We start from the raw sequence: 18,911 nt of genomic DNA, 5'->3' as shown, positions 1-18,911 counted from the left end.
TTATTTCACTATTTATTATCCGGAAACTCGTAACAATTTTTTAACACATGTATAAGCTCCAGACAGCTTAGTATTACGTTACGCTACAACTCCATATAATTATTCGTAAGGGAAAAGTAGTCCCGGAGAATTGACACTGTATGGATGTGGACCCACCCCCACCCCCCTTCGCACGTTGTACAATATGAAAACTACATGTAAAGGACAATAAAAAGGTAATGCAACAACTGAATGTATGTATTTCTAGTGTCAATGGTCATGAATGACACAGTATTATAGTATGTATACCTTTGTTTGATTTCAAGAACAATTTATATGTGAATATATTTTGCGGATACTGTAATAACAAATTTAGGGATGATACTAATTAATTAAAAAAGTACATAACATCAGTTACATCACAAACTTAAGACGACAACTTTTGTCAGCCCTAGAATTCCCGGTCTTATGTTGAACACGATCTTCATTCTCGATATGGGGGCACCCTATAATTTTGGTTGCTATTAAAGGTGATAGAAATTTTCGGTACAATATCATGACTTATATGTTTTTATAGCATTTCACATGGAAATAAAGTAAAAAAAAAACTTATTTTGTCTGGAAATTATTGAAACTACAAATTTCGGGATGCGTTTCATTGACACATCTATGCACTTTCACAAAGTAAACTTTATCCTCAATACTTAAGAAAAGTAGAAATTTTGTTGTGCATTTAATAGAGAATAATACATGACAAAATCTGTATCACACCCCATATCAACCCGAGACTCCAATATCAGCCCGAGGGCCGAAGGCCAGAGGGCTGATATTGGTCAAGGGTTGATATGGGGTGTGATACAGATTTTGTCTTGTATTGTTGTTTTTATTATATATTTGAAAATAGTGTCCTAAAAATCATATATAAACTTGTAAATTAATTACTGAATTTTTAATAATTGAATGTGTTCTGTTTTTGTTGAATTTCCGTTTCTCAATCTTTTTTTAAAGGCATATAAATGCATTCAGCGATACGAAATGAAATTATTATAAATCAAACAAATGATAATTTTGAATAACATAATATGTCTGATGAAATAAAATTACAATTTGAATAAACTTTGGAAAGAAATAGGAAAAGATCCGAGGTACTCCGAATGAAAAATACAGAGGTGTTCCGGAAAGGTGTAATAAAGGGTCTGATAAAGGGTGAAATATAGGGTGCAATACAGGGCGCGTGCCTGTGCTCATGTTAGGGATGCAAAAATCCTGTATTATATAACAAATATATTTTGTGAAAAATATTAAACTATAAAATCCATATTAAACTATAATCCAGAAAATAAAGAGTAGAAATGTGAGAAAGCAAAACCCGTGAAACGTAAACTGTTTTTGTAATCAGGGCAAGAGCTCTGTTATTGTTAATGTTTAACGTTTCACCGGGTGTGTTCAATTTGTTAAACTCTGCACACATCACTGAGAACGGACTGACAGTACTGGTGAGTTGGTTTTGCTTTCTTACATTTCCACTCTGAATTGTCTGGATTATAGTTTGAATATATTTCATTAATATACAAAAATTTTTTTACTTTTCTTAAGCATTAAGGATAAAGTTTGTTTTATGAAAGTGCTAGGATGTATCAATCAAACGCGTCCCGAAATTTGTAGTTTCAATAATTTCCAAATAAAATAAGTTTTTTTTATTTATTTCCGTTTGAAATGCTATTGCAACATATAAGTCATGATATTATACCAAAAACTTGAGAAAATATTAACTTCAAATCTGTGTCCAAGCACCTTTAAATCCACATAGGACTCGTGCATGGAGCTTCAGTAACACCTTTTTTGGATCCGCTCCCAAACATCAATATGACAATACATCATCAACAGTCATTTTTAAGTTTCCTCGTACAGATATTTTTCGGAATCCTAGGTCATCACCACAGTGAGGATTGTGTGAGATTTTAATGTATGATCTTTGGGTCATGATGTCAACATTTGTCCTCTGTAAGATGCTCACATGTGTATTTCTTACAAACTCCCTAGTTGGATATTCATCTTAAAAAGCATCTTTATCTTGGACCGTTTGACCTCCTCAACATTGTAGAGCAAACTGAAGAATCTAGGTGCTCTTTTGTCAAACTTCAGATGAAAATATGCGTGAATTTATTTTACTTAACAGGAATAGGGCCAAAGTTCTGGAGGTCGATAAAAATAGGAACCGAACATTAACAGAGAGCTCCGAAAGATCATAGACACTGAAAATAGAAAAAAGAAATAGAAAAGAAAGCACTGTATAAAATACTGTGTCTACATCATAACAAAATGCAAAATATACCGTACGGACGTAATGCTGAAAGGATTGGGCATAATATTTAAATATCATCATCACAATCATAAAAGAAATCCTACATATTACGATGAATATACTGTATATAATATGAGAAGTACATTATATATCGTTTTATTGCTGTTTCTCGGTCCATACGATGATTTAGCCACCTGAGGAATACAATATTCACCGAGCCAGAATATTGCATTTCGAAGGTGGCTAAATCATCGTATTGACCGAGAAAACAGCAAAAATTGTTTTATTATATGCATGATTCAATGATTAAGCATTCCATGCCATCTACATGTAATCCAATAGATCGCCAGTCCGAAATTTGCAAATTATTGACTGGCGGTCAATAGATCACCGGTCCGAAAGTCGCAAACTATTGACCGGTTGTCCAATAGAGCACTTCGAAGTTTTCTTTTACTTTTAAATACCAGTAGTTAGAATCGATTTTTATAAGGTCACTGCTATGAAAGATTTCTTATATGTGTCAAAGGTCAACTGTTTCAGTCTTCAATGTAACATATACAGATCGATAATACAATACTTTACATATTTCACCCTTTGAATAATTTATATATACATATACAAAATGAAATGACTTTTATGGCGATTAAGGGTTGCAGTTATTGCAGAAAAAAATGATTACATGGATTATGTATTTTTTTCTAGATTGTCGCAAAGTTAATCATCGTATCTTACTATTAAATGAGAATGCTTATGGTGGTTGAAGGGCTTATTATATAACAAAAAAAAATGTTGAACGAAAAAAGTATATACATTTTTAAGGATGTGTTTATGCATTTGTCCGAGAAAGGCCGGAAAAGAGAGGAAAGGGGGGGGGGTCGTCAACCATATGACAACTTGTAGCAGATGGGGGTGGGGTGGGGGGCTGTAGACACCACTGTATGTTCTGTTGGAAAATGATGCGGGGAGTACCTATATAATTAAATATTAATTTAATGTCCTAAAAACGATTTTTAAATCTTTAGCTTTTCCTCCTCTTCATCTTGTTCTAAATATCTACTCGCCAACCTTTGCCCTTTATGGAAATAAAGAACAGGCAGAATTGACTTAGTGATTATACGTTTTGAGGGGAAGACGATTTTACCTCAGGCTACGATCAGTTGAAGTATACTTTTAGTGTATCACTCATGAACCACTGTTCATGTACTACTGCCAGCCATAGTCTTACCTAGAACCAAACCTCTATACCGAAGAAGAGTGTTGCTAAAACGCGGAACGGAACGGAAAATTTTGTATCAAATTATTTACCTCATGCATAAATAAATCATACAGGAACCAGTATTCTTTATCATACAGTTTATATCTCATAAAAAAATAACATAACAATGTAATTTATTCTTGACCCCCCCCCCCCCCCAAGAACCACATGCGCTGGTCAATGAAATACATACTAATTAGACACACAGCCCAAGTACATGTATCTATCTGAACGCCTTATTCATCACTCGTCCAAATCTAATTTTTAAAGCTTAATAATTCACCAAAGACAAAACTCTTTTTTTAATTATGAAACAGGCAATGGTGTTTTAAAACAGATGGAGGGAGGGGGCAGAGATAAGAGAATAATTATGTACACATTTGTGTTCTAGACAACGATCACTGGCATTAAGGAAAGAATAAAGGACACGCTTATTACAACTACAGGCATGTGCGGATTTAAAGGGGGCTAGGACCTCCTGAAATTAGCGGAGTTATGTTACATAGTAAAGTAAATAAAAGAAAAATGACCTTGCCCCCCCCCCCCCGTGAAGTTAATGGGAAAAGTATACATTAAACGCTTTTTTTGACCCCCCCCCCCGAAAAATATCCTGGATACGCGCTATCCACCGTCAGGCACTTGGAGCGGGGACAACGTAGACTACATTTATGCTTCATTCCCCTCCCTACCAAATAATATTATATAAATTACAAGAGTGCATTTTCTGGAAAATGTGTGATTCCTCCATTATAACAATTTCAATGTTATACTGTGTTGTTTTTCTAGTTTCACAATTTGGCCAAATATGGGGGATGAGGATGCAGAGCTGTACGATATCATGGTTATCCACGCTTTTGGAACCTGTGTATCGAAAATTAGGCTGTGTTCGCCCGTATAAATATCGAATACTGGCCATTCATTTTGATCAGAGTGGTCTTTTAAAAAGTTACTTCACTCATATTTTACCACATTGCTGGTTTTTGAGGTCAATACGAGGATTTAGACACCTGAGGAGTACAATATTCACCGAGTCCGAAGGGCGAGGTGAGTATTGTACTTCGAAGGTGGCTAAATCATCGTATTGACCGAAAAAAGCCATAATTGTTTTATTATATGATTCAATGATTAAATGACACACACTATTAAGCATTCTTACTTGTTCACATCTACTGAAGTACTAGCCGAACATTATGAAAGAAACGGGCTTAAAAAAAAGCAGTTGTATTGTATTATTTTGGAATTTTTTGTTCTAGTTTAGGTGCTATGTAGAAAAAATAAATGTCAGGCACATGTATACGATTGATTTTGAAAAAGGGGGCATTTAAAGGGGGGGGGGAAATGACGACTAACCTGAAAACAAATCTTTGACTAGCCCCCCCCCCCCATAAAAAAGGAAAAAGGAAAAGAATTATCTCAAATCAAAATTTTGTGTAAAGGTCCATAAACTTTTTCGAGGGGATGGGGGGGGGGCTTTCATTGAATTTTTTATCCTTAGAATTTGAATAAAAACTTAACATTCTGAAAAGGTGGGGAGAGGGGCAGGCCTCCTGCAACCCCCCACCTCCGACCTCTTACCCAAGAATTTATGTGCCTTAATGTTATGGTCATATGAGTGGATGTCAGGTGCAAGTGAAATAATTTTCCAAAACTATTTTCATCGATTTGGAATTTCCCTATCTATTTCTGGTCCAATGTAGAATAAATAATTCTTTATATTGACCTGGAAGATCACGTGCAGGTCAATTTAACGTAGTATTTTTCTAACATTGTTGGATCTCAGCCAATCAGAGATGGGAATTATTCAATCATATGATAATTTATGATATACATGTATATGTACCATGTGTACCGCATTATATTTTGTGTTTTCAGTATACCCTATGCTTTGCTTTTTGTACAGGAATCTTCATAAGAGAATAAACATGAATAAATCAATTCGTTCTTGATAATCAAGGTTAAATATGAACAACATACATGTATATTATGTATATCGGTTTGGTATATTTTATATATTTTCAAGGGATTAAAACTGGTATCATATTTTCTGTTTTCCGTTCCGTTCCGCTTTCCGTTTTTGTACAGGAATCTTCATATGAGAATAAACATGAATAAATCAACTCGTTCTTGATAATCAAGGTTAAATATTAACAACATATATAATGTATATCGTTTTGGTATATTTTATATATTATCAAGGTATCATATATTCTGTTTTCCGTTCCATTCCACTTTCCGTTCCGCGTTTTAGTAATAACCAACGAGGAAGCGTACTTCCTCACTCAGTATATTCTCATTTATAGTCAGAATCATACATAAACATTGTTAGTCACATTGGTTTGTGAAGAATTCAAAATGGTAGATCAATTGCACCCATGTGCGGATCAAGAGGGTAGTAGATACGGACCCCATTTTGAATTTTCAGTTATCAGGCCCGTAAACACGGGGGTGGGGCGCCCCCCTCCCCATTTTTTTTTCTGAGTATAGTATTTAGCTATAGAAAGTTTACCTTTAGATGCTGTTTGCCTCCCCCCTCCACTTTTTGTTGCTGCATGTAAGGTTGAGCACCGGCAAATTCCAGGATTTGGGCAGTAAATTGGGGGGGGGGGGGTTGTTTTGTTTTAATATTTTGTTTATTTTTTTTTTGCTTTGTCAGTTTATTTTGGGAAGGTGGCCCCCACCCCACACACTCAGATGATCTTAACCCCTCTCCCCCGGAAACTCAGCCTCCTTTTAAGTTGTAACTGCATATAAATACGTATACCCTTGCAAGACACTGTGTACACTTGTATGAAATAATGCGAATTGTCAGATAAAGTTACTGTACCCAGTAAATAAAAAGATGCCCCCTTCTTTTTTGGGGGGTCGATTTTTTAAAGGATGGACACATCCCAACCCCTTTCCTCCAAAAATTCCTGGTTCTGCATATGGCACCGGTCACATTCTATCGCAAGGGGAAAAAATCCGTAATACCTACAATATTAAACATGCTTTTAATATATTTCCTCTGCCTTTTTTCTTTTATTGAAATATTTTATCTCTGGAGCAAGGTTAGTAAAACAAGATATTTGCTATTATTTTCGAAAGATTGGCAAAGTACGTGTAGTTATAGATGTAATACCATATTTTTCAGATTTAGTTGCAATCACTGCATCTTACACATGTACTTGGTGATATTTCTACAAAAGTCAAATCAACTTTATGAATATTTTTTATTTATTTATTTATTTTTGAAACATGAAAGTAGGTGGTTGTATTTCTGACATAAAACATAATTTTTCACAGGGGCTTAACCCCTTCATAAATTCCGTATTTAGCATATTTTAAAATTTTTCAACTGACTTATTTTACCTAAATTTAAACAACCTTCACCAAGGAAAACTCAACATTGAAAACGAGTGAACAAAAGATGGAAAGTGAACACTTAGAAGGACAGAAATACCTGTGATATTGGCTGCAATAAAAACTGAAACACTGAAAGATAATTTATTGTGCATTAAAACTAAATTATGCGTGATAGAGTTTCGAAAACTTTTCATTACAAGTCTCTATGTGTATGCCTTTATTAACATTGGATAAATTATTGCCTAACACCGTCTTAAGTATGTTACGAATGAAATTGCAATTCCCGTTACACTTGGATCCACCTACATACTCTCATTCAGTGCAGGGCGTGAATATGACGTCACAGCGGAAGTGACGTCTGCAGTGGCTGTGTTTAGGACGAAGGCAGCTACATTACTCCGTATTTTGCCGTATTTTCAACGCATGTAATCGTATTGTTAACATTTTTTATTTATTACAGCATTTCCTCGGCGATATTGACGCGACAGGTGGGATTTTTTGAATGTAATCTGCAAGGTTAGTGAAAAATTCGAGAACGTTGAAATGACATGCCCAGTGAAATGACTTACGATAGAAATTACGAAAATTACGCATGTTGGTGAGGATTCTTGAATATCTTGAGTGCAAAGACTGCATAATATTCAAAACACGGATGTTGAAATGATTTTGGGACGTTTTTTTATTGTTGTAGTATTGAAGGCTCGAGGGGGTTAGTCATGCCTGGCACAACTAACCCCTATGGTGCGCGTGCGCTAACTAACCCTGCTGAGACTGAACAAACACTGACTAAGCCTTGGTTTTAGGCCAAGTCCACAAAATAAAGTCCAAATAAAAAAGAACACCAGCACAAACAACATTATATAAGAAAAATAAAATTGATAAACACAAAATCATTATAAATTAAAGAGAAAGAATGAATTTAAACATATTATTAGTGGTATTACTATATAATAACCCAACATTTATTAGAATATTTCTTGTTAGTTGGCAAAGTTAGTTAAGACTAACCCAACATTTATTAGAAAAATTATTGTTAGTTAACTAAGTTAGTAAAGACTAACACAAAAAGAAATGGAAATTCTTGTTAGTTGTCTAAGTTAGTCTGACTAAGGGCTTTTTTCTTGAAAACCCCAAATTCCAATAATCAAAATAATTCCAAATTCAAATAATACACTGTTTTAATATTATTAATACGTACTTCTGTTATTGTAAAAATATGGATTAACCTAGAGCTTTTGATCAAACTGAGGCAAATACATGGTACATGTACCAAGGTTTATTTATCTAAAAACAAATTTAAAGCATAAATGGATAAGGGAACTACCTTTACTTGAAGTTCTGTTAAATTTAATTTTGCTGCCAATTCCTGGTGAGCACCTAACCAGGCCTTTCCTTTCCTTGTGCCCTGTCCATAGGCCTCCTCCAGCATCCTCACTTGTTCTGGCGTAAATTCTGTTCTCTTTTGCTAAAACATTGAATGTTCGAACAAAACTAAATTTTCACTATACTCAGTTTTACAACAGAATTTGAGATAACAATTGATCTTTCTGGGACATTAAATAGTGAGTATTTATCAAAGTGTACATGTAAAGAATTATTTAGATTAATCAACTACAGAAATGTACATATACTTAAAAAATAAACACCCTCACTTTTGTACCTTTCATCATTGTTACTGTGGATACCCACAGGTACATTAATAATATAAAGAAGTCAATTGATGAGTACACAATACACATGCCATAGGCGTAGGAACTGGTGGGGGGGGGGGGGAGGGGGCTAAGGGGGCTTACTTTTTTTGCAAAGATATATATAATATAGGCATTGAAAATTGGGGCTTACCTTTTTTCGTTGGTTTAGCCCCCCACTTTCAATTAGCCACCCCACTTTTAATTTGCTTCCGACGCCTATGCATGCACATAAATCTATAAACATGATAAATGCATTCCTATACAGAGTATGGATATCTTTCTCATCATAAAAGGGGGTTTAATTGGTATGTGGTTGAAGAATTTCTGACAGGGGGTAGCAATTTAATTATTCAGGTCAATGGGAAGGAATTCCATGAATTTTCCCACTACAGCCCCCCCCCCCCTTTTTTCAATAGACCTTGGGGGGGGGGGTCATGCCAAGCTCGCTGACACCCCTATTATTTTGTTGAAAAATGCGATAGAAAACACAACCATTATGTGTCATCTCAATAATTACATCCGAGAACTTTTTTTACTTGGCAGTGCCTGGAGTCCAAACTGAAAATATTTGCCCACCCCCTCCCAATCTGAAATTGTTTCTATATATATTCATTAAAACGGTACCACTTCTTCTAAACAGCTTGTGTATGAGATTACTTTTAGTTTATGTGAACATTCAATATAAAAATGTAAATTTATCATCATATTATTATGTATGTATAAATACTGAGTGTACAAAACTTTTTACAATGATTCTGAAAAATAACCCGCGACCCCCCCCCCCCCTTTCCATTTTATTTTATCTACATTTTTCATAAGCAAACTGGTGTTTTACACTTACCTTTTCCATTTTATGTCTTCAAATCAGTAAAGGATTGACAAAACTAGACTAAACTTCCTTGATTACTCTCTTCTTCTCTTCTTTTGTCTTTGTAAAGCGCACGTGCAATATAAAATGGCGAGTGACGGTGAGGCTGATCATCAACACCCGTCTTTAAATTATCACGTGACAAAATTTTACATCAGTCTGTTAAATATTTTATAATTTGCTAGGCTATTATATAGGCTAAATATGAAATAAATCAAAGTGTACACATGTGATGGTCAACAGCAGGAGCGGGCATCTGGCACTGATAACAAACATGACGGGGGGGGGGGGGGTCTAATAGGTATGCAGCCGACACTGTATCATATATCATATTTAAAAAAACAACAACAAACAAACACATTTCAAATGTATTACTTAATAAATATATAAATTATCGTACTATTGTAACTTGATTTGTTCTTCTCAATAAAATTAATTAAAAAAAAAAAGTTAAGAAAAGAAAAAAAAAACTTAGGTACTCTATTAGGGGAAGTGCAGTACGTGCTCAGCAAAATCGTTTTCAAAAGTCTCATATCCAGATATATTTGGCCTTATCATATTTATATATTTATTTATGCATTTTGTTACATTCCTAAAAAAAAAAAAAAAAAAAATCATGAATATGAATAATACTTGTACGAATTAGTTCTTCCTCTGTTAAGACCAGAGACTTTCCGTATTACGTCTGGTGTTACTGTTCTGAACGCTAACCCCAATAGTATATGGTATAATGGTAATACCACAGACAGCATTGAGAGCTGTAACCCCGTCAACTTTTTTGTCGGTTCAGAGCTGTAACTCTGTTCGAATCAGGTGGGATTTTATCATTCTTAAATGTGTTATTGTATGGTCATACTGCGTACAAACAAAAAATAGACTTTTTTTTCAGGAAATACATAAGTACTCTTTAATAACGAAAACAAAATTGAAATGAAAAGTTGCATTAAAAATGAATACGTTTGAAGTTACCATCTATTTAATTGTCATTTTGAAAATTTCGTTGCATTTCCGAAATTTATGGCAATTCCCGGACATTTGCATGGCCGTAGGAACTGGGGGGGGGGGGGGGGCAAGGGGGGGGGCGTGCCCCCAATAATTTTGCCGATGTATAGATTACTATAATAAACATAGATAATATGTGTTTGTGCCCGCTCAATAATTGTTTTTAGCTTGTTAAGGAATTTTGGTAGTTAATGAGGTTTTTTTTTCTGTTTTTTGTTTAATTGTCAGGAAATTTTGGTAGTGCCCCCTCAACTGTCAACTGAAAATGAAAATTGTATGGCTGTGCCCTCCCCCCACTGAAATTGCTTCCTACGGGCCTGATTTGAAATGAAATAGTAGTTCATACATGTAATACACGTAAAATAGTGACGTTTGACGGCATGCAATCCTGCGCACCACAGATTGTCAGGAAAGAAGGTACTACAGACTTTTTAAACAAGAGTGATGCAAAGCATCAAATCGGCCGCAAAAAAAATTAAGAGTCCAACGAAAACACAAGATTTCCAAAGTATTTGAATTTCAAAACGGAACCTGAAGTTTAAAAAAAACAAGATAAACGGAAATGGCACGTATACCACTTTATTCAATGTAAATTACTTAATCGAAATAAAATTCACTAATTATGATAAATATGTTATATCATCAAAGAGAAACGTTTTTATATACCCACAATAGATATGAAAAGAGATTTCAGATGACAAAAACAATCGAATTGATTATTGCTAACTAATCGTTTTCCTATCATATCATATCTTGCACACTCCCATGTTGGGGAGTACCTATATTGTAAACCCTTTTCATAAAATCATAAAGTAATGATTATCTGGTGAGAAGTGAAAATTAAATTCAAACATAACAACATCTAAGACTTTCATATAGTTTAAAACCAGTTTTAACATTTTACTCATAATTTTCATATATATTTAAAATTACGTTTCGTTTCTCCATGTGCAATATCTAACACAACTACAAATAGATAGGCGATAATGAGTACAGAAGACGATAAAGTAATCATAATGTCATATACATATTGTATATGAGATTTTTTTAACCTGGACGTTTTCGGATCGTTACTCAGCTACTGGCAGTACTAAATGGCTATCATTACAGATTGTCGAAAAAAAATATAGACCATATTACCATACCCCCCCCCCCCCTTTAAAAAATACCATGTTCAAATGCCCAAACTATGAAGTTATATTCTATATAGACATCCTTTCAACAAAAAAACAAAAACAAATATGATAGACAGACAAAATTAGCAGTTATATCCGTTAATAATAATAATAATCATTCAGGATACATGGCCGTAGAAATCGGGGGGGGGGGGATGGCCACCCCCCCCCCCAATAATTTTGCCGATATATATAATACTATATAATACAAAACTACTATATGCTTGTGTCCCGTCAATAAAAACGCCTGATTCCCCCTTTTTTTTGCTTGTGAAGGAATTTGGGTAGTTGATAGTGCCCCCCCCCCCCCCCCGCCCCCAGCTGAAATTACTACCTACGGGCCTGGGATCTATACTAAATTAATGCAACGACCGAGTCACGAAAAATCAACCATTCTTAAATTAAATTTTTATCAAGGAGATTAAAAAAAAATGAAAACTTGTGTATGATTTTTTTTTTCATACTATATATATGAGGACTAATATAATTGGCATTGTTATTTATTCACTTTACTACTTTTTTGTTTAAATGGCAGCAGTAATTGGTCGAACTGTCCCACGTATTTAATGAGTGAGGGTGGGAATCCCAAAACCCCTCTCCCCCCAATAACCCCTGTTTTTTTTTTTTTTTTTTTTTTTTTTTTTTTTTTTTTTTTTTGTAAATTTAATAGTTTTTTTTTTGCTTCTTATTTTATATCAATGCTCTAATCCCCCTCTATGAAATTACACTACTACATGTATGCTTGCTTATCTTGGTTGCCCTCTCTCCCTTGGGCCTGTTACATTTAAGCGGAGTAACTCAAAATAGAAAGAGATAGCCACTCGGCAAACCTCGGCCGATTCAAGTATAGCCTCCCTTTGACATTTTTTTTTCATGTGTTGGCTAGGTCACAGCATGTATGCGATACTGAAATTACTTAAGGACGTATGGTAGTGACGATTTTGAATCCACCGCGCAACTCCGAATGACGTAAATGAACCGTATGTCGTTCATCTCTTTAGTAGAGTTGAAAATAAAATTTACAATGCAACTTATTTTAAAGATATATTTGATATAAAATCATATAAAATGTGACTAAAATTTCATTGGATTCAAACTAACAACAAGTCGAGGTAATTTTACGACTTATCTTACTTTTCGGTAATGTAAACAAAGCGGATGTTTCGAAAAGAATGAAATGCGGAGAAAACGAGGATTTTCGTCAACCAAATCTATTCAGCGGCACAGCAAGGCTTCGTTGACTCAAGAAAGGCGATGGTAAGCTGCGTCTGACTGAAAATTACTGTGCAAAGGTTAAACCCATCATTCGAATCACAAACGCATGACAACTCTAGCCTAGCAAAAACGATCTGCCCAGGTTTGTCTCTAGTATTTGACACCATTTAACTAACATTACCTCAGAAATTCAGTAAAAGTGATTGTGGCTCAGCTAAATACCGGTATTAGATAAGATATATATATATATATATATATATATATATATATATATATATATATATATATATATATATATATATATATATATATATATATGTGAGTGAACTGGGTACTTTTTTCTGAATTGGGGGCATGAGTGAACTCACAACATTATACACTGCATGATAGATCATTTTTAGCAAAAATTAGGTTAAGTGCACATAATTTAGAAATTGAAAAAGGTAGATATGTTGAAATTAATAAAAATGATAGGTTGTGTAAAGTTTGTCAAAACCTTGATATTGCATGTATTGAGGATGAAAAACATTTCATTTTGCTCTGTCCGAAATATGAAGCACAGAGAAAAATATTCAAAACAAAATTATCTACTTTCCCTAATTTCAACCAAACAATCCATAATAATGACAATTTGTTAAAATCATTGATGAAAACCAGGTGTAAAAGGGTTCTTAAAATATTATCTTCATTTTTATGTCAAATATCTGATATTAGAAAAAATGTTCTAGCTATAAATGAGTAACTACATTGTTATGAATCACCTAGTATCTGATGAGTACACTACATTATTTGCTACACCAATTGTTTGTATTCTAGTTGTGTTCTACTGTATTATTATACTTATTAATGTGTTCTGTATGGGCCTTTACCAATTACTGTAATTGTGTTTGTGCCAATAAAATATTTGTATTTGTATTTATAAATTAGTGACGATTCATGTTAAAGTTTTTTTAAAAAAAAAGCAGAGATTTTGTGATTAAAAATTGTTGTATTCTTCCTTAGTTGTTGTTTACAATATAGATTCAAAAAAGTGATAAAGAGCACTACACTATATTATAATAAAAACAATACCACTGGTTACCAGTGCACACATGAGGGGGTAATTTACATGATTTATACACAATTCTGTTTTGCAATTTATTTTTATATTGTGTGACATGATTGCATTCCGGAATGTTGGTGAATCAATAAAAATTCAAAAATTTATAGATGTTATTCAGGTGCGCTTGATTTTGGAAAAACGTTTCGAGTTTCATGTACTCTATCATGTCTACATGTATGTATTGATGCTTTTAAATTTAGCAAACATAGAAAATATATTAAAAGAAACAATAATTTATTATAAATGTTAAGTCATATGAGACACAGTTATAACTCAATGAAATTTGAAGGTAACCAGATGCAAGGTGTTGGACACTGTCTAGACAATTTTCTTCCAAAACATACTAGATAAAAAATTCACTACACTACAACACAAATAATACTTACCACTAAATTCTTTGGCCTAAAACAGGACTTTTCTTTTTATTAAGATTATTTCTTTCCTTATTAATTTCCAAGTTATGTTGATGGTAGAGTGTCTGAATTGCAATTTTGACTATAATCATTTTTTTTAATTGAATTTTCTTCTGAGTTCATGAAAGCTAAAAGCATCAATACATATTATAGAGTATGTGAAACTCAATCATAATCATGTAGACCACACAATATGAAAATAAAATAAAACACTCGTTTTGTTTATACTGCATCTACATTTACATACATGTATATGCAGTGATAGGGAAGAAATCTCAGCTATATAGATTTAGTAGTACATGTATATTATTTGAATAGGTATCCCTAATATTGTGGACATTGAACATGAAGTTGAGATGGAACAGGATCTGGAACCCTTAATATCTGCTATCTGGAAACTTGGAAGGAGGGTTATGGAACTGGGGGTGATATGACAGATGCTCTAAAATGTCCATGCCATTTCAGCAGCTCTTTCATGCTGTGGATATCCTAACTTATGGATCATCAGCTACCATTAAGGTACATTTACATTTGTCAAAATGTTAGGCTGTGGTGTTGTTAGGCAAAATTGTTTCCACTTTCACAACCCAGTGAACCCACCCTATTTTGCAGCTGACCCCAATTTTTTTTAAAATGCTTTTTCAAGAAAAATATGAATATTCATTTTAAATTCCCCAATAATAGCATGTATAAAAAAATTTCCACCATAAATAAAACACTATTTCTTTGACTTCCAGTCTATGCAAAAGACATCGGACCGTCAGACCTGACCGATGTGTAGTGCCTCTGGTCCGATGCGTCATTTTTTACACCGGACCAGAATGTCCGATGTGTCTATGTCCAGTTTTGAGCATTATTATTTTGATGGGGAGTCATGTATATGTTCGTTATAAGTAAAAAATTTCTCACAAATCCAAATACGTAAATGAAGGTGATTAAAACCGTATGGACCATCTACAGTACTATGCGGGAGCAATCCCTTGTAAAAGAAAAGGTGCTAGGCTTACTACTCTGCATTTTCATGTTTTTCACTTTTTTACATTAGGTTTTTTGGTCCAACAAAAATTGATTCGGTCCTGTGTGTTCATTGATTACACAGGACCCAATGTCCTGTGTGGTCCAAAAAACTTTCGCATAGACTGGACATCAGTGTTACTTGGTTGTTTTATTTAAAAAAGTCCACGCAAAAAAAAAAGAATTAAAAATATGCCTACCAGTACCTACCGGAACTCTAAATTTTTCAAGCATGAACATGATAAAAGTGGAAACAAAGCAGGTTTAACCAATCATTTTCCTTGGCTTTACTTACTAGATTATTTTCTTTGATAATTGGCTAGATTTCACAATTAGTAAGCAAGTAAATTGTATTTTATACATGTAGTGATATATTACAGTATGAAGAAAAACATAAAAATACATGTAATCAGTCAATCAGACCTATGTGTCACTTTTAGACAAATACATGTATATCATAGTTGATACCCATGACAAGTTTTAGATAAAGTTGAAAGTACCATATGTAGTGATGTAAAGATTAATCGATTAAATCAATTATCTAATCGAAATGGTCCCTGATTATAGATAATCGATTACTCAAAATATTAGTTAAATGCAAATTATTCCTTTAATTTTTGATTCATTCTTCTTTGAATTTAACTAAATCCTAAATAATAATCTAATAAATGAATCCAATGATACAAACTATTTCAAAAATGTATTTTGGAAATCACTCCAGAATTTCTAAACAATTTATTCTACATTTGAAATTGAAGAAATATAATATTTGAAATTAATCAATTTTTTTTTTTTCGATTATAGTGCATCCCATTATTCCAATAATCAATTATGAAAAAAATCCCAATTTCCAATCACTAACCATATGCAAGAATTGTAACTGTTTGATGAATACTAACTGGTATATTAGGTTTGACATTAAATATTATGAATTATACATAAATACAAACATACTTAATTATTGTTTATTTATAGTATCATAGGGACATACAACTTGTATGTTTCATAGTTATTAACTTATTAAACATTTCATGTTTGAAATAAAGCCAACAGGTTTAGGTATGTGAAATCACTAACTGCCCATATACATGTAACAAGTTTATTGATGCAGACCTCTAGTAAAAAAAAAGGGGGGGGGGTGCAACTGACATCTTAATGAAAATTTACTCTATAGCCAAATACTATTCTCAGAAAAAAGTTAGGAGGACAGACCCCCACCCCCCCAACACACACAACCATTCTGTAGGCCTGTATTGACTAGATCAGGTGGACAAGATCATTTGATTGTTATTAAAATGAAAATTATTTTATCACCTGCACTAATAACTAAAACAAGATTATTGTTTCTTACAGAGAGCGGGAACATCATGATCATATAAGCAATGAGACGAGAAAAGTTTTCAACTTTTTCCACAAAGAACAATCAATAAACAGGCAGACAAAATTCCAGGTCTAAAAATAAATGGAATGAAGGTGTACAATAACAAGTGAACATAGAAGTTTCTCTTGTAACAATCAGAATTAGACTAAAGTTTTGAGTAACGACAAGAAAAGTGTAGTCACTGGATACACTATCATTTCCTATGATGTCCCAGTATTAATCGAATGCAGTTTAAAACTGGCATTGCCAACAAATTCGATATGGAGTTATTGATGGAAGATGTGAATTGAAAACTGTGTGTGACTCGTTATAAAAAGTAAAGTGGATTCTATCTCAGAATGCAGACTTTTTCAGTTGAAAGACCCCAGAGTTTTATATGAAAAGAGTCATATATCTTCAGTCTGTTTGAAATGTCCATGACATCAGTTGTGGATACATTATTGGTGTTATCAGAATTTGCCATGTCTGTAGCATCATTTTTAGATACAATGTCAGTGTTTGGTACTAAATGTAATAAGTTTTCATTAATTCAAATTTGGTCAAATTACAAATTATTTTTCTTTTTTTTTTAATTGTAGATAGAGCAAATAAGTTTTCAATATGTTAATATATTTTGATTCTCATGAAATTTGCAATATTAAATACATTTCATTATAAGAATTATTTCATTACCTTATCATTGTATGAACAGATGCTAAATACACTGCATGTTAAAAAAAAGAGTAGAACCTGGGAAATTCATGTTCCTTATTTTTAACAAGGTTTGCCATTGGAAAAATGATGAAAATGGCACACAAGGACTGCTAATGACCCAAATGCGTGCCATGACCTTGACTCAAGATCCTTTGATCAAGTTAAATGTCATTTTAAGAAAAACATTGAATTCCTGTATTTTGTATGGAGAACATGAGATGCTCATACTGATCGTAAATATTGCATATAACCTAAGGTTACATGTATGTATTGAGTAACTGACCTTGACTCAAGGTCATTCCAGCAAGTTCAAGGCTTCTGGCAGAAAAGGTGTGTTATTTGTACCTGGTCTATTACTCTCAAATGGAGGCTAATTGGTAGTTGATACTTGACACAAAAATTGCTTATGACTCAAATCTGTGTCATAATCTGACCCAATGTCATGAATGTATAATCTCCTACAACTTTCTTGTATTAATAATCTCCCGTCCCTCATGCATATGGTTACATTGAGGAGGTAATAAGCTGCCTCACGTCATGTACTGTAAGTTTTTATCTTCATTTATAAGCTCCTGTCAGTGTGTGAGAGTTATGTCAGGTGCAGTATTACAAAGCTGCTCAAGCCTGTAGAATGCTGGGGGGACCTACTTTTTCCGAGTATAGTAGTTTGCTATAGTGATTGCCCCCCCCCCCCCCCCCCCCCGTTCCTACAAGGTCAAGCACTGTCAATTTCCACAAAATGGACATTTAATAAGTTTGGTTTCTTTTTTTTTTTTTTGCCCATCAGATTATTTTGGGAAGTTGCCCCTCCCCTATTTTTGGTGAGTTTAGTTTTTTTTTTTTTTTTTTTTGCTTGACAGATTTTTTTGGGGGAAGGTGCCCCCCCCCCCCCCCCACTTTTGAAACCGTTGCTACAAGCCTACTGCTTGACTTGTAAACTTATGATACTTATTATTAGAGAAACAAAGGTTATTTTAACCATAAAAAGAAAACTAGAAAAAGATATTTAAGATAAATAGTTTAAAACCCTTCAAATTATAAAACATAAGTTCATCTATTTTAGTGAAGGACTATTTTTGTACTTTGTGGTTTTAGCTCTTAAAATTTTATCTGATTTTGTTAAATATTGCTGTTACTCTACACCATATTGTACACATGCATAGCAAAGTACAGTGTAGTATATTGTGGTGGTGTCACTATTTTACCTAGCTTCAACAGCATGTATGATGGTTTAGTCAGACTTGTAGCAACAATTTCAAAAAAGGGGGGGGGACAACTTCCCAAAAAAAATCTGATAAAGGAAAAAAAGACCAAAAAAGGGGGCAATATTTCTCAAAAATCTGACAAGCAAATATAAAAAACACCTTATTTCACTATCCAAATCCTGGAATTTGCTAGTGCTCGACATTGGAGACTAGCATCTAAGGAAAAATTTACAACAATATACTTTACTCAGACCCCCCCCCCCCCGCATTC

General features: G+C 33.7%; 1 long non-coding RNA gene across 1 annotated transcript; it reads left to right on the top strand.

Moving 5' to 3' along the window:
• Positions 1 to 12,892: 12,892 nt before the first annotated feature.
• On the top strand, positions 12,893 to 17,321 carry LOC133176269 (uncharacterized). The gene is made up of 3 exons (XR_009719415.1): positions 12,893 to 12,974; positions 14,666 to 14,866; positions 16,715 to 17,321. It is a non-coding gene; the product is annotated as an uncharacterized LOC133176269 (long non-coding RNA).
• Positions 17,322 to 18,911: the final 1,590 nt, after the last annotated feature.

The sequence above is a fragment of the Saccostrea echinata genome, unplaced genomic scaffold (assembly GCF_033153115.1).
Source record: "Saccostrea echinata isolate AGI-Se365-2 ecotype Australia unplaced genomic scaffold, CSIRO_AGI_Sech_v1 ptg000072l, whole genome shotgun sequence".
Taxonomy (NCBI): Eukaryota; Metazoa; Mollusca; class Bivalvia; order Ostreida; family Ostreidae; genus Saccostrea; species Saccostrea echinata.
The sequence above is the reverse complement of the archived record's forward strand: the minus strand, read 5'-3'. Positions and strand labels throughout refer to the sequence as shown.